Source organism: Mobula birostris, chromosome 5, assembly GCF_030028105.1.
Source record: "Mobula birostris isolate sMobBir1 chromosome 5, sMobBir1.hap1, whole genome shotgun sequence".
In the NCBI taxonomy this organism is placed as follows: domain Eukaryota; kingdom Metazoa; phylum Chordata; class Chondrichthyes; order Myliobatiformes; family Myliobatidae; genus Mobula; species Mobula birostris.
In genome coordinates, this window is record NC_092374.1 from 113,546,916 (window position 1) to 113,559,356 (window position 12,441).

A 12,441-nucleotide genomic window follows, 5' to 3' on the forward strand; every position below is an offset into this window, starting at 1 on the left:
GGGGATTGGTTACTAGAAGTTGAAGAAATCGATGTTCGTGCCGTCAGGTTGGAGGCTACCCAGATGGAATATGAGGTGTTTCTCCTCCAACCTGTGTTTGGCCTCACTGTAGCAGTAGAGGAGGCCATGGATAGACATGTCAATGTCGGAATGGGAAGTGGAATCAAAATGAGTGGCCACTGGGAGATCATGCTGTTTTACTCAGATTAGCATTGATTTATTAAATGGAGCACAGGTTTCTTGGACCTGAGTGGCCCACTCCTGCTCCTATTTTGTACGTAATGAGGACAGTTGGCTCCATTACAGTGAACTGCACAATGCTTTATCCTTTGGTCTGCCACGGCAGTTTCAAAGCTGCAGAGCACTCACTGCTACTTCACGTTTTATCAACTATTTACCACCGGGTATTCTTACTTTTTAAATTTGCATGGAGGAAGCGGTAGAGAAGGATTTATGCAAATTAACACAAATTTCCTTTATACTCACTCTCACGGTTTAACTCTTTCAGGACCATTGTTGCTGGTGTGGATGAAGGGGAGGGGATAGTGTATAGGCAGGTGATCCTACACAAGCTGGCCAATAAGTTCTTGTTTAAGTTCTTTGTGTCCAGTGAGCTCAGATACAGCTGAAGCCAGAGCTGAAAAAAAATCCCTTAAAGAGTTAAAACTTAGCAATATGAGTAATTCATTTAGCTCTTTGAACCCATTTGTTTGTCTGTAAAATCATGGCTGAACCTTTAACTAAACTTTGCAGTTTAGCAGTTTTCCCAAATCACTTGATTCCCTTGATATCCAAAATCCTGCAGTGGTGTGCACAATACTCCGAGTGTGGTCTCATCATTGACTTCTACAGTTGCAAAATGAGGTCCCAACGTCTGTACTCGGTGCCCTCACCAATGAAGCATGAGTTCTTCACCAGCCTGTATACCTGTGCTGCCAACTTCAGGGAATGACGTAACCGTGCCATGAGATCTCTCTGTTCTACATCTCTCTCCAGAGCACCACTGTTTACTGCTCCAGATTAGCTTACCAAAATGCAACACCCTCTCACATCTGAGTTAAATTCTGTCTGCCTTTCCCACTCACTCAGTTCATCATGATCCTGTTGTAATCTCACTGTCCACTATACCACCAATTTTGGTGTCAAACTTACTAACCATACCACTAAGGTTTTCATCCAAATTCTTAATATAAGTGACAGGAAACAGTGGGTTCAGCAACAACCCCTACAACACACTGCAGATCACAGGCCTCCATTTTAAATAACAACACTTTATTACTGTAGCAACTACTTGAAAACAATCTAAAAGTGGCTGAAAGCTAAGTCAGGGAGTATGACATTGGATGCCACTTCCAACTAACAGAGTTCCTAGTCAAAAAGGTACGTTTAATCCTTTAATACAAACCAACAATAAAATCATTCGACTCTTCCATGATTCATGTACAGGTGTTGCCCGCTTTTTGAACGTTTGCTTTAGGAAACCTCACTTTTACGAAAGACCTACATTAGTACCCGTTTTTGCTTTCAGAAGGTGCTTTCACTGCTACGAAGAAAGGCAGCGCGCGGAAAAATCAGTGCGCGAAAAAAATCAGCTTGCGAGAAAAAATCAGTGGGCGCCCCAAGCAGCCGCTCTCCCCTGGATTTGGAACGGCATTCTCACCGGCATTGCTTAAACATGTGCCTGTGAGCAGCTGTTTGCAAGATGAATTCTACAGTATTGGAAAAGCCTAAAAGAGCTTGTAAGGATGTTACACTTAGTGTAAAACTAGACATAATTAAGTGTTTCGATCGTGGTGAATGAAGTAAGGACAAAGTGAGTTTGGCTTGTGGAAGCTGACAAAGATGATGTTGAAGAGATTTGGCATCCCATGACCAAGAACTGATAGATGAAGAGCTGATGCAGTTGGAAGAGGAAAGGATAAGCATCGAAACCGAATTCAGTCGCGAAAGTGAAGTCATCCAGGAACTGAAGCAACTATGTGAGATTTTCGCTGTAATGATAAAGTACAACTGTAATTTTGAAAGGGTACATAGGTTTAAGGCATATTTGCAAGATGGTTTGAGTCATTACAAAGAACTGTATGATAGAAAAATGTGCGAGGCTCAGCAGTCAAGCAAGCCTTCCACATCAGCCACAGCAGACGACGAACCTCGACCTTCAACATCGAGGCGGGCAGTCATAGGAGAAGATGAGCTGCCTGCCCTAATGGAAACAGACGACGATGAGATGACACCCCAGTGTCCCACCACCCCAACCCCCAGGCCGCGGACAGATACCGATTCGTGGAGAATGCAGCAGTAGCCGGGAGGCACCCAGCACATCTTTAAGAAAAATGCCGAAATAAACATGCTAATTAATTAGGTGCCGCCCAGCACGTAAATGTTGGCCCAGATCAGAGGTGATTGACGATTGCGTTGCCTCTGATCTGGGCCAACATTTACGTGCTGGGCGGCACCTAATTAATTAGCATGTTTATTTCGGCTTTTTTCTTAAAGATGTGCTGGATGCGTCCCGGCTACCATTGCACCCCTGCATGCTCCGCGAATCGGTATCAGTCGGTGGCCCGGAGGGTGGGGGCCACTGCACCACCCCAATCTGCGACAACTCAGCCTAACACACCATCATCAGTGTGCTCAGCAAGCTGTCTTCCCAATTCCGGTAAGTGATACTACACTGTACATACATTATTTCTACTTTATATAGGCTGTGTATTTTTACGTGTTATTTGGTATGATTTGGCAGCTTCATAGCTTAAAGGTTACTGGAGAGAGTGTTTTTGCCAACAGCGCTTGCGTGAGATTTTCGCTATGGAGAACAGTGCCGGCAATGATTGTGGAAAAGTATTTCTACTTTATATAGGCTGTGCATTTATCATATCATTCCTGCTTTTACTATATGTTACTGTTATTTTAGGTTTTATGTGTTATTTGGCATGATTTGGTAGGTTATTTTTGGGTCTGCGAATGCTCACAAAATTTTCCCATGTAAATAAATGGTAATTGCTTCTTCACTTTACGACATTCCGGCTTATGAACCGTTTCATAGGAACACTCTACCTTCGGATGGTGAGGGAAACCTGTAAAACAGAGATGAACATAATTGGATCAAATTCAAACAAGGTTAGCAATCAAAGGCGAGCGGTCAATGAAAAATATGTGCTCCCAACCACCCCGGCTCTATACTGCCAAACAGGTGAACAGGTCATTTATTTTAACCATAGCCCAATGTCGCACGTTTCCTGTTAACTGGTGCCCAAACCCATGCAACAAATTACCTTAACCCAGAATGAAGATATGCACCACACTACAAATGCAATACAGTTGGACAATAAATCGATCCACAACTCCTACATCCCTAAGTATTGTAACACTATAATAATTACAACTATATATTACAAAATAGGAGACATGAAATCTTCAAGGATAAACATTCATGTATTATTAACACATTTTAACATTCATACAAATATCTCCATTCTTCTTTAAACCAAGTCATGTAGCAGTCATCTAGGCTGGAGGTTACTAGCGCTTAGCTCAGTACAGAGCGGTCTTAAACTCAAAAGTATCAGACTTTTGAGTACCATTGCACACCCAGTACACTTTCCACGGAAGGAATATCTTGATTGAGATCCAAATTCTTCATGTCTTTTTGTCTTTGCTCCTCTGGTATCACAGCTAGCACACTATGACTGTTGCTTGTCTACTTTGTGAGTTGCAAGTTACCTTTAGCACAAATGGATACAAGGTCATGATAGGGGGTGCTGTTTCTTCCTCAGAGGACACTGACACAAAGCAATCATCAACATACAGTAGAACCAATGCAAAACCTTATACACCATATTGAAGCTGAACTTTTCTTCAATGTCTTCTGCGCATTTCCTCAGGCAAATTTGGCACAGATCAGTGATGAAGTTGCTCCAAAGAGATGTCCTACCATATCTTGGCTGAAATCACTATCAGGCCACCAGAGCAACCTCTGCAGATCTGCATCCTCCACTGGTACTTTAACCTGATGAAACATTGATTCAATATCTGCCAGGATCACCACTGGTTCTTTTCTGAATCTGTTTATGACTCCAATCAGTGAGTTAATAAGATCTGACCTCTGTAAGAGTGCTCCCTGAAAAGTTGCTCCACAGTCAAACACAACATGGAGTTTCCCTTCTCTGAGGTGGTAAACACCATGTGGTGGAATATACCAGCTTTTCCCGTCTCTGCATTCCAGATCCTCTGCTGGAACTCTCTTGGCATAACCTTTGGAGATGACATTCTTCATGAAACTGTGTAGTCAGTGTGAAAAGACAAATCCTTCTTAAATAACTTTCTTAGATCCAGAGCATGCTTTTGGGCAATCTTCCTGTTATCTGGCACGTTAATCTCCTTCTTTCTCAAAGGTAAGCTAATCTGGTAGAGGCCATCCACCAGGTTTGCAGAATTTGCAACCTGCTCCGTGAACCTGTGGACTTCTCTTGACAAACTAGGTTGTTCCTCCTGACTGCATTCAGGGAGTCTGCCTAAACTGTCGCTGCTAAAGTTCATCCAAGTTCAAAACTGAGATTCTGTTATCTGTCAGTGCTGGCTGAGCACAATTTCTCCCATCACTATGGTCTCTTTCAGTGGCCCATTAACAGTCCAATCAAACATGGTTCTGATTGCATAGGGTCCATCATTATTAACACTGTGAATCACTTGCAATGTTTCCAATGATTTAGGCACATTTGTCTCTATCAGCAGCTCAATTACTGAATCAGTCTCTGGCAAATGAATATATTTCAGGTGAGACCATCCCTGGGGATACCTCTGGTGTGGAATGTTCCCTCCGTGGACAGGAAAACCCTCCTGTGTATATATACGTAGTTGTAAAGTAGTTCGCAATAATCTTCACCATCTAAGCCAGCCATTTCCCATCCTTAGACAACGTAGCTACTCACGACCTTCTCTTGACCCATGGTGTGTAAGAGAATGCATGTCCTTTTCCCTGTGAGGCTGAGCTTGTTCATGAGGCTGTCTGTGCAGAACACAGCTGTACGCCCTTGACCTAAAGAAGCACAAGTAACCGCTGTCTTGTTCTGCTTCTTAGAATTCACTTGTACTGGATCTGTGGGAAGTTTACAGTCATGATCACTAGTCCATGTAAGGCCACTACATAGCAGAACATGGCCCACTTCTGTGTCTGATTCTCGCACGGCTGGTTCTGACTCTGCCCCCCTTTCCTATGAGTGAATATCAAGTATGCTGGAATGTTTAAAACTGCGTACTTTGCATGAAAGATGCCCCCTTCAATCATTGCTGATGTGTTCCATACACAAACAGTGAAAGCAGACACCGTTTTCTTTTAAGAAGGTGATCTTCTCACTGTGAGCCTGTGTCTCCAGCTGAGGGTACAAATCAAAATATGTGTTCACTCCCACAGAACAGACAAACTCTTTTGGCTGATGAAACCATTTCCTTTCCTTTAGTTCTAGGTTCAGTTTTAACTTTACTTCTCAGGGTGGCCACAGTAGTGTTAAAGCTGCTTCCTTTAGCCTGGGAATGAAGTTGTGACTTAGTTTTGTTCACACCTTTGCCTATTGCCGGTGATGGAGCATCCTGCATATTCCCAAATACTGGGTTTGTTGCAATCTTTACTTGCCTTTCAATGACATTAACAATGTCAATGAAAGTAGCCCTGTGGTCATGCCTCTGTTGCAGTTCACTGGCCACTGTTCTCCATCTATCCTTAAGCTTAAAGGGCAGTTTCTTTATAATGATCGGCAGGAATGTCTGGCTCTTGCATGTACCGCACTCTTTCCATGGCATTGCAACAGCCTCTTAAGAAAAATTCCATAACCTTGAAGAGCTGTCACATCTTCAGATTTGAATGGATACCCGGAAAGAGCTTTGTGGATGTAATTTTCTGTTCATTACCATAATGTTCCTGTAGTAAAGCCTTAGTCTTAACATATCTTCTCCTAGGGTCAACATGCTGGCAACTTCTACCAGGTTCTGTCAGGCAGCCTCTAGTGTACTGTTCAAGGAAACAGAGGCGGTCACTACGGCTGTCAGTCTTGTTTTCAACATTGTTTACAAATGCCTTCATGATTGCATGATCCTGCAATGGATCACTGTTGAAGATTTGACTCTCCCTTTTAGGCAAAGATGAAACGTGTCATTGTTGTGCCAATAAGGTTGTTATTTCCTCATGGTTCCGCATAATGTCTAAAATATTGTTTTGATCTCACAGGAATGTTTCTGTGCTGTAAGTGAGCACTTTGAGCTGTTGGATGTGACATCCACTCAGAGTGCCTCAATAGTGCAGGCTGAGAGTAAACGCCCTGAGCTACCTCTTGGGGCTTTGTTCATGTTTCACAGACACTTGAGGACAAATTAATCAGCACTGACATAATCTGTTTGCGCTTTGCTTTGTGCCATTTCAGTCTAGTAATTCATGCCATTGGACTGTCCTGTTGTAGCACTGAGCACACTGACTTTGGCCATTCAGTGTGGCAATTTCTTCCTCCAACTTAAGCTGCTCCTTCCTTTTCTGTAACTCTTCTAGCACATGTTTGTCCTTCAGTAATCGTTGATGTGTCATTAGTGCAGTTAAATCAGCCTTTGTTTTCACACATGCAGAGGAGGTAGTTGATACAAAAGATTTTCTTTCTGCAGCAGAGCTCTGTAAGCTAGTCTTTCTGCTTTCAACATCTGACACACACTCACTTGGTTTTACATTATCTTGTAGGTCATCTGTTATATCTGGAGTCATACCATGCATTGGAACTTGAGAAGCATCGTCCATCGGAAGGTGAAGCATGCCTCTGGTATTCCATTCAAATTAACTCAAGCAACACACAAACTATTCAGGCATCCACAGCACATCAACCAAACCAACAAACAGCATTTAATTCAAGTGTCACAATATTTCAGCACTAACGAACTTCGCAAACGACACAACAAACCAGGGCTTGGAGCACAGCACAACGAACCATCAGACAAACACTACATGACCGAGCAACATTCCCAGTGGACAGGCAGCACTCTGTTCAATCCACAAATACACAGCATGCGTCAACACAAAAGCCACAGGTCGGCCTACTGCTTCAGCTTCTCATGTTGCCCTGTTTCTCCGTGTTGCCATGGTCATTATCTCAGTCAACTGGCTGGCCTTTCTTTGCATTCCTTCGTATTGGAATTTTTCTTCTGTCAACAGGTCTGAAAATCCTCTTTGTCCAGAAAGTGAAGCGTCTGAAATAATCTGTGCTGATGGCTTTGCCATAAACTAGTGCTTGTTTGATATAAAAATATTTCATTGACAGAATGAAGCGACTACTTGAAAACAAGTTAAAAGTCATTGAGAGGCTGAGTGAGGGAATAATGCTCTAGATGCCACATTTCCAACCAACAGAGTTCCTAGTCGAAAAGGTATGGTTAATCCTTTATTACAAAATCATTCAACTCTTCCGTGATTCATGTAAAACAAAGGTGAACATAATTGGATCAAATTCAAACAATCAGCAATCAAAGTCGAGTGGTCAATGAAATATACATGCTCCCACCTCACTCTGTCTCTGTGCTGCCAAGCAGGTGAACAGGTGACTATAATCATTTATTTTAACCACCGCCCAATGCTGTGCGCCATCCGCTAATTGCCACCCAAACTCACGCGACAAATTACCTTCACCCAGAGTGAGGATGTGCAACACAAATATAATACAGACAATAAATAGATACACAACTCCTACAATTACCACTCTCTGCCTTCTTCCTGGTCAATTTTGTATCCAATGAGATGGAGTCCCTTAATCTTACAAAGAGAACACTAAAACATTAAACCTATGAAATCACCTCATTGTGGTCTGTTCCATCTGTCACCTTACGTCCAGCCTAGTGTCACTTTATGGACATACAGTTAATTTATGTACATAAGACATCTTACCAATTTATATTTATTGTTTTTTATGTTATTATTATTGTGTTCTTTACCTTTTCCGTTTTTTTTGTGTTGCATCAGATCTGAAGTAACAATTATTTCATTCTCCTTTACACTTAAATACAGGAAGTGACACTAAACAATTTTGAATCTTGAATCTTGAGTCAAGCTAAACCTCGTTTAATCCCAAATGCGATAGAGACAAATTCCTTTGATGCCAAATATAATAAATGTCTATCATTCTTCTTCCTCTTCATAGCATCTTCCTTTAAAAAAATTCTCCAAACTCTTTAAGGACCATATACTATCTTGAGATTCATTGTCTTGCAGGTATTCAAAGGAAAGAAGAAATACAATAACATTTACAAAACAGACAAAAATTGACAAGCTACCAATGTGCCAAAGAAGTCAAACTGTGCGAATAAAAAATAATGCTGAGAACATGAGGTGCAAAGAGTCCTTGAAAATGAGTGTGTTGGTTGCAGACTCGGTTCAGAGTATTGGAGATTGAAGTTACCCACGTCAGTTCAGCAGCCTGCTGGTAAAAGGATGGTAACTCACATCAAAGTTGCTGGTGAATGCAGCAGGCCAGGCAGCATCTCTAGGAAGAGGTACAGTCGACGTTTCGGGCCGAGACCCTTTGTCAGGACTAACTGAAGGAAGAGCTAGTAAGAGATTTGAAAGTGGGAGGGGGAGGGGGAGATCCAAAATGATAGGAGAAGACAGGAGGGGGAGGGATGGAGCCAAGAGCTGGGCAGGTGATTGGCAAAAGGGATATGAGAGGATCATGGGACAGGAGGCCCAGGGAGAAGGAAAGTGGGGAGGGGGGGAAAAACCCAGAGGATGGTCAAGGGGTATAGTCAGAGGGACAGAGGGAGAAAAAGGAGAGAGCGAAAAAGAATGTGTGTATATAAATAAATAACAGATGGGGTACGAGGGGGAGGTGGGGCATTAGCGGAAGTTAGAGAAGCCAATGTTCATGCCATCAGGTTGGAGGCTACCCAGACAGAATATAAGCTGTTGTTCCTCCAACCTGAGTGTGGCTTCATCTTTACAGTAGAGGAGGCTGTGGATAGACATATCAGAATGGGAATGGGATGTGGAATTAAAATGTGTGGCCACTGGGAGATCCTGCTTTCTCTGGCGGACAGAGCGTAGGTGTTCAGCAAAATGATCTCCCAGTCTGCGTTGGGTCTCGCCAATATATAGAAGGCCACATCGGGAGCACCGGAAAAGGACAGTAACTGTAGTTTGTGAACAGTGTGATCCAGCCTTAGGCAAGGACTGAGGAGGAAAGGAAGGTGCGCCAGTTCAGAGATTGTGGCACTCAGTGAGCAGAAATGTGTATAATGAGCTCAGGGGAAACATAATGGGAAAACATGATCATGCCATATTCATGTTGGACTGGCGAGGGGAGAATAGAAACTCCGAGGGAACAAAGTATTGTTATTCATCCAGTTGGATTAGGGTTTAAATTGCCATTTTTCTTGTAGTTTAACTTTCTTAATTTTTGCTTATATTTTAGTATAATCTGCTTGTTTGTAAGTATTCAGTGAATGTGCAGTAATTTGTAGTGTAGCTGGTTTTGTATGCTTGTAGTTTCTTGGTCTGTAAGCCTGAGCTCAGGGCAGCATAAATCAGAGCTGTCCTTGTCTCTTGGGCTGTTCTTATCAGAGAATTCCCTTATCTACCCAGCTGGAACTAGATATCAATGTAAAGGCAAATTCTTTGTTCTTTTCTTTCCTCCATACTTACAGCAGTGTGAGCTGGTTACAATTAGAAACGAGAAAATCTGCAGATGCTGGAAATCCGAGCAACATTCACAAGATGTTGGAGGAACTCAGCAGGTCAGGCAGTATCTACAGAAAAAAGTACACTCCACGTTTCGGGTCGAGGCCTTTCAGCATGACCCATTGGTCTGAAATGTTGATTGTTTACTCTTTTCCTTAGATGCTGCCTGGCCTGCCGAGTTCCTCCAGCATTTTTTGTGCATTGCTTGGTTATAATTAGAGTTAGTTACCTGCAGCTGCATTCTATTGTTTTGGGCATCTCATAAAGTGGCTGCAATTGTAAGAGTTGCAACTTCTGATGAACCTTCAGGACAATATTATCTTCAGGTCCAACAATCTTGAGATTTTGCTTTAGAGGAGATCTATTGACCCTACTAACAGGGTGGAGATACGCTTCTACCAAAGGAGGTATGAGACGCTCCTACACTCTACTAGCCTGCAGGTCACCCTTGGGCAAGGTATAGCACCTGCTTAGAGCCCGATCAAGGTCACGTGAAGCCATGGGAGCAGGTGGTGGATGCTCGTATGAGCAGCTGGTGCAGATCACAAGTCCTGGTTATGTGATCACTTTTGCCTGGCAGTAAATTTCTGAAGAGTATTGATAATAGCTGGAGTTGCAGGATTTCTAAGGATATTGCCCGGAGAAAGCAATGGCAAACCACTTCTGTGGTAAAATTAGCCAAGGACAATCATGGTCAAGACCATGATTGCCTACGTCATATGATACGGCTCATAATGATGATGATTGACCCCCAGAACATCCCCTCAAAACATTTGGACAAATTGTGAGTGAATGAAGCTCCGTCTGTCAGGGTCGACAATGCGTGTTGTATTCTAGCTGACTAGATACGCAAACCCGGGCCGCACAACATGGAGAGTAAGCTGTTGCCCATGTAGCAAGCTCCCCCTCTTCACGTAGCTGATGAACCCAAAGGAACGGCAGAGACCGATACGGTTGGTACCAGCAGTATGGCAGGAGTTGCCAGTCAGCTTTGAATTCAACGTAGGACTGCCCCAGGGACTCCAGCCCGGACTTTCCCCTTGGGATTTAGTGGATTTAGCCGCAACACATTGGGGATTTGAGATCAGATTTTTCCTTCTAGATGAGTTGCCAGCCATGGCTGATGTGCCCCATCTCCCTGAAGTCACTGGTTTTAAGGCTCCAGTAACTCGCCTTGGCCCTTCTCCTGTCAGTAGAAACGTTTCCACCAGGCTTAGTAGCTGAGACACACGTGAAGGCCGGAGCTGGACCTGGTTGTTAGAGGTTGCTTGAGGCGCATGCCATTGGGAGCATTTAATGGGTAGTGGGAGCTTTTCCCCATTACCACCCACGGCTATAACAACCTTAAGGAACCCAGTTGTAAAGAAGCTACAAGAGGTGTATGAAGTGAGCTTGTGCAAGTGAAAACAATGGTTTGTGAATGTGTATTCACAGGACGCCATAAATAATGTCATAATTTCCACTTGTTAGGACTCTACTTTCATATTTTCAAGACATGAAAAGCCATCTTGAAGCCACGTATAAGTCTTTGTTGGTTATCTTTCATTGGACAGCTCATGTCACCCAGACTTCCAATCCTTACTTTGCATTCAATCAAGAAATCTGCTGTCAGGCAACTTGTGGAGACCAAAGCTGAATGAACTTCAGTCTGAAATTTGTAACTCAGTCCTTCGAATGGACTGGCCAACGTATTACCGGCATCAAGGACACGTGCAGAGAAGTACCGAATAAAGGCCAGCCACACCGTTAAGTATCCTACCCACCCTGATTATGGACAGTTTATCCTACTCCAATCGGGGAGGAAGCTATGTAACATCCATGCCAGGACCACTAGACTGAAAAACTTACATTCTTCAAGCAGTAAGACTGGTCAACACATCCGCCCCCTCCACAGCCCCCATCACTAGTATTTCATCATTTTCTGTCAGCGTCACCTTATGTACAGACACTCCTGCGCTTAGCGTCACATTATGGACGTACAATTAATCTCTCAATGTAAGCTATCTTATGTATTTATCTTTATTGTGATTTTTAAAATCTTACCATGTTATTTTTCTTGTGCTGCATCAGACCCAGAGTAACAATTATTTCATTCTCCTGTGTACTGGAAATGAAATCAAACAGTTTTGAATGTTGAATTTTGTATTGCACGTTAAATAAATCCCAAGGTCATTGCATCAGTAAGTACAAATAGTAACAGCAAATTATTAAACTTGCAAATCAATATAGTAAATTTCTTCTGTAAATTGCTGATAACATTGGCAAAATTAATAGTCCATAACTTTGTTGGATGTGTATAAATTAATATTTAATCTGTTACAATGTAATCATTATGAAATAAATTCACAAAGGAAGATAATGAGATAATTGATCAAACAGGAGAGAATGCTTAATTATTGCATTAATTACAGCATAGTTTCTGAGCATTGTAGAATAGCCTCCTACTACACCATTGTCCTTTTAGCTGTGAATGATGTTGTTTCTGAAATGTAGTGAAGATTATCTTAAGGTTGTGGCATGTAGCCCATTATATGTACCGTATATATGATGTGATTGGTAAAGAGCCCAACCACATCAGCATTCTAACAACAGAACGAAGAGTAGTGCATCTGACATGGAATATATATGAAAATATTTAATGACATAGAGCTGGTATAGACCAGACGATATCAGCAGCAGGAGGCCAGTAAATGGAGAGATTTCTGCTGTGAGTTATGTATTTGACAGCCTCCTGGTGTACA

The 12,441-nt window shown here is 42.5% G+C and overlaps 1 long non-coding RNA gene across 2 annotated transcripts in view; it reads left to right on the top strand.

Annotated features, from left to right (window-relative positions):
- Nucleotides 1-11,911, top strand: part of LOC140197317 (uncharacterized) — a 45,733-nt gene extending 33,822 nt beyond the window's left edge. For both annotated transcript variants that reach the window (XR_011885908.1, XR_011885909.1), the window contains 3 exons: nt 7,296-7,401; nt 8,240-8,520; nt 11,254-11,911. This is a non-coding gene — a long non-coding RNA (uncharacterized lncRNA). The remainder of the gene's footprint in view (nt 1-7,295; nt 7,402-8,239; nt 8,521-11,253) is intronic.
- The last annotated feature ends 530 nt before the right edge of the window (nt 11,912-12,441 follow it).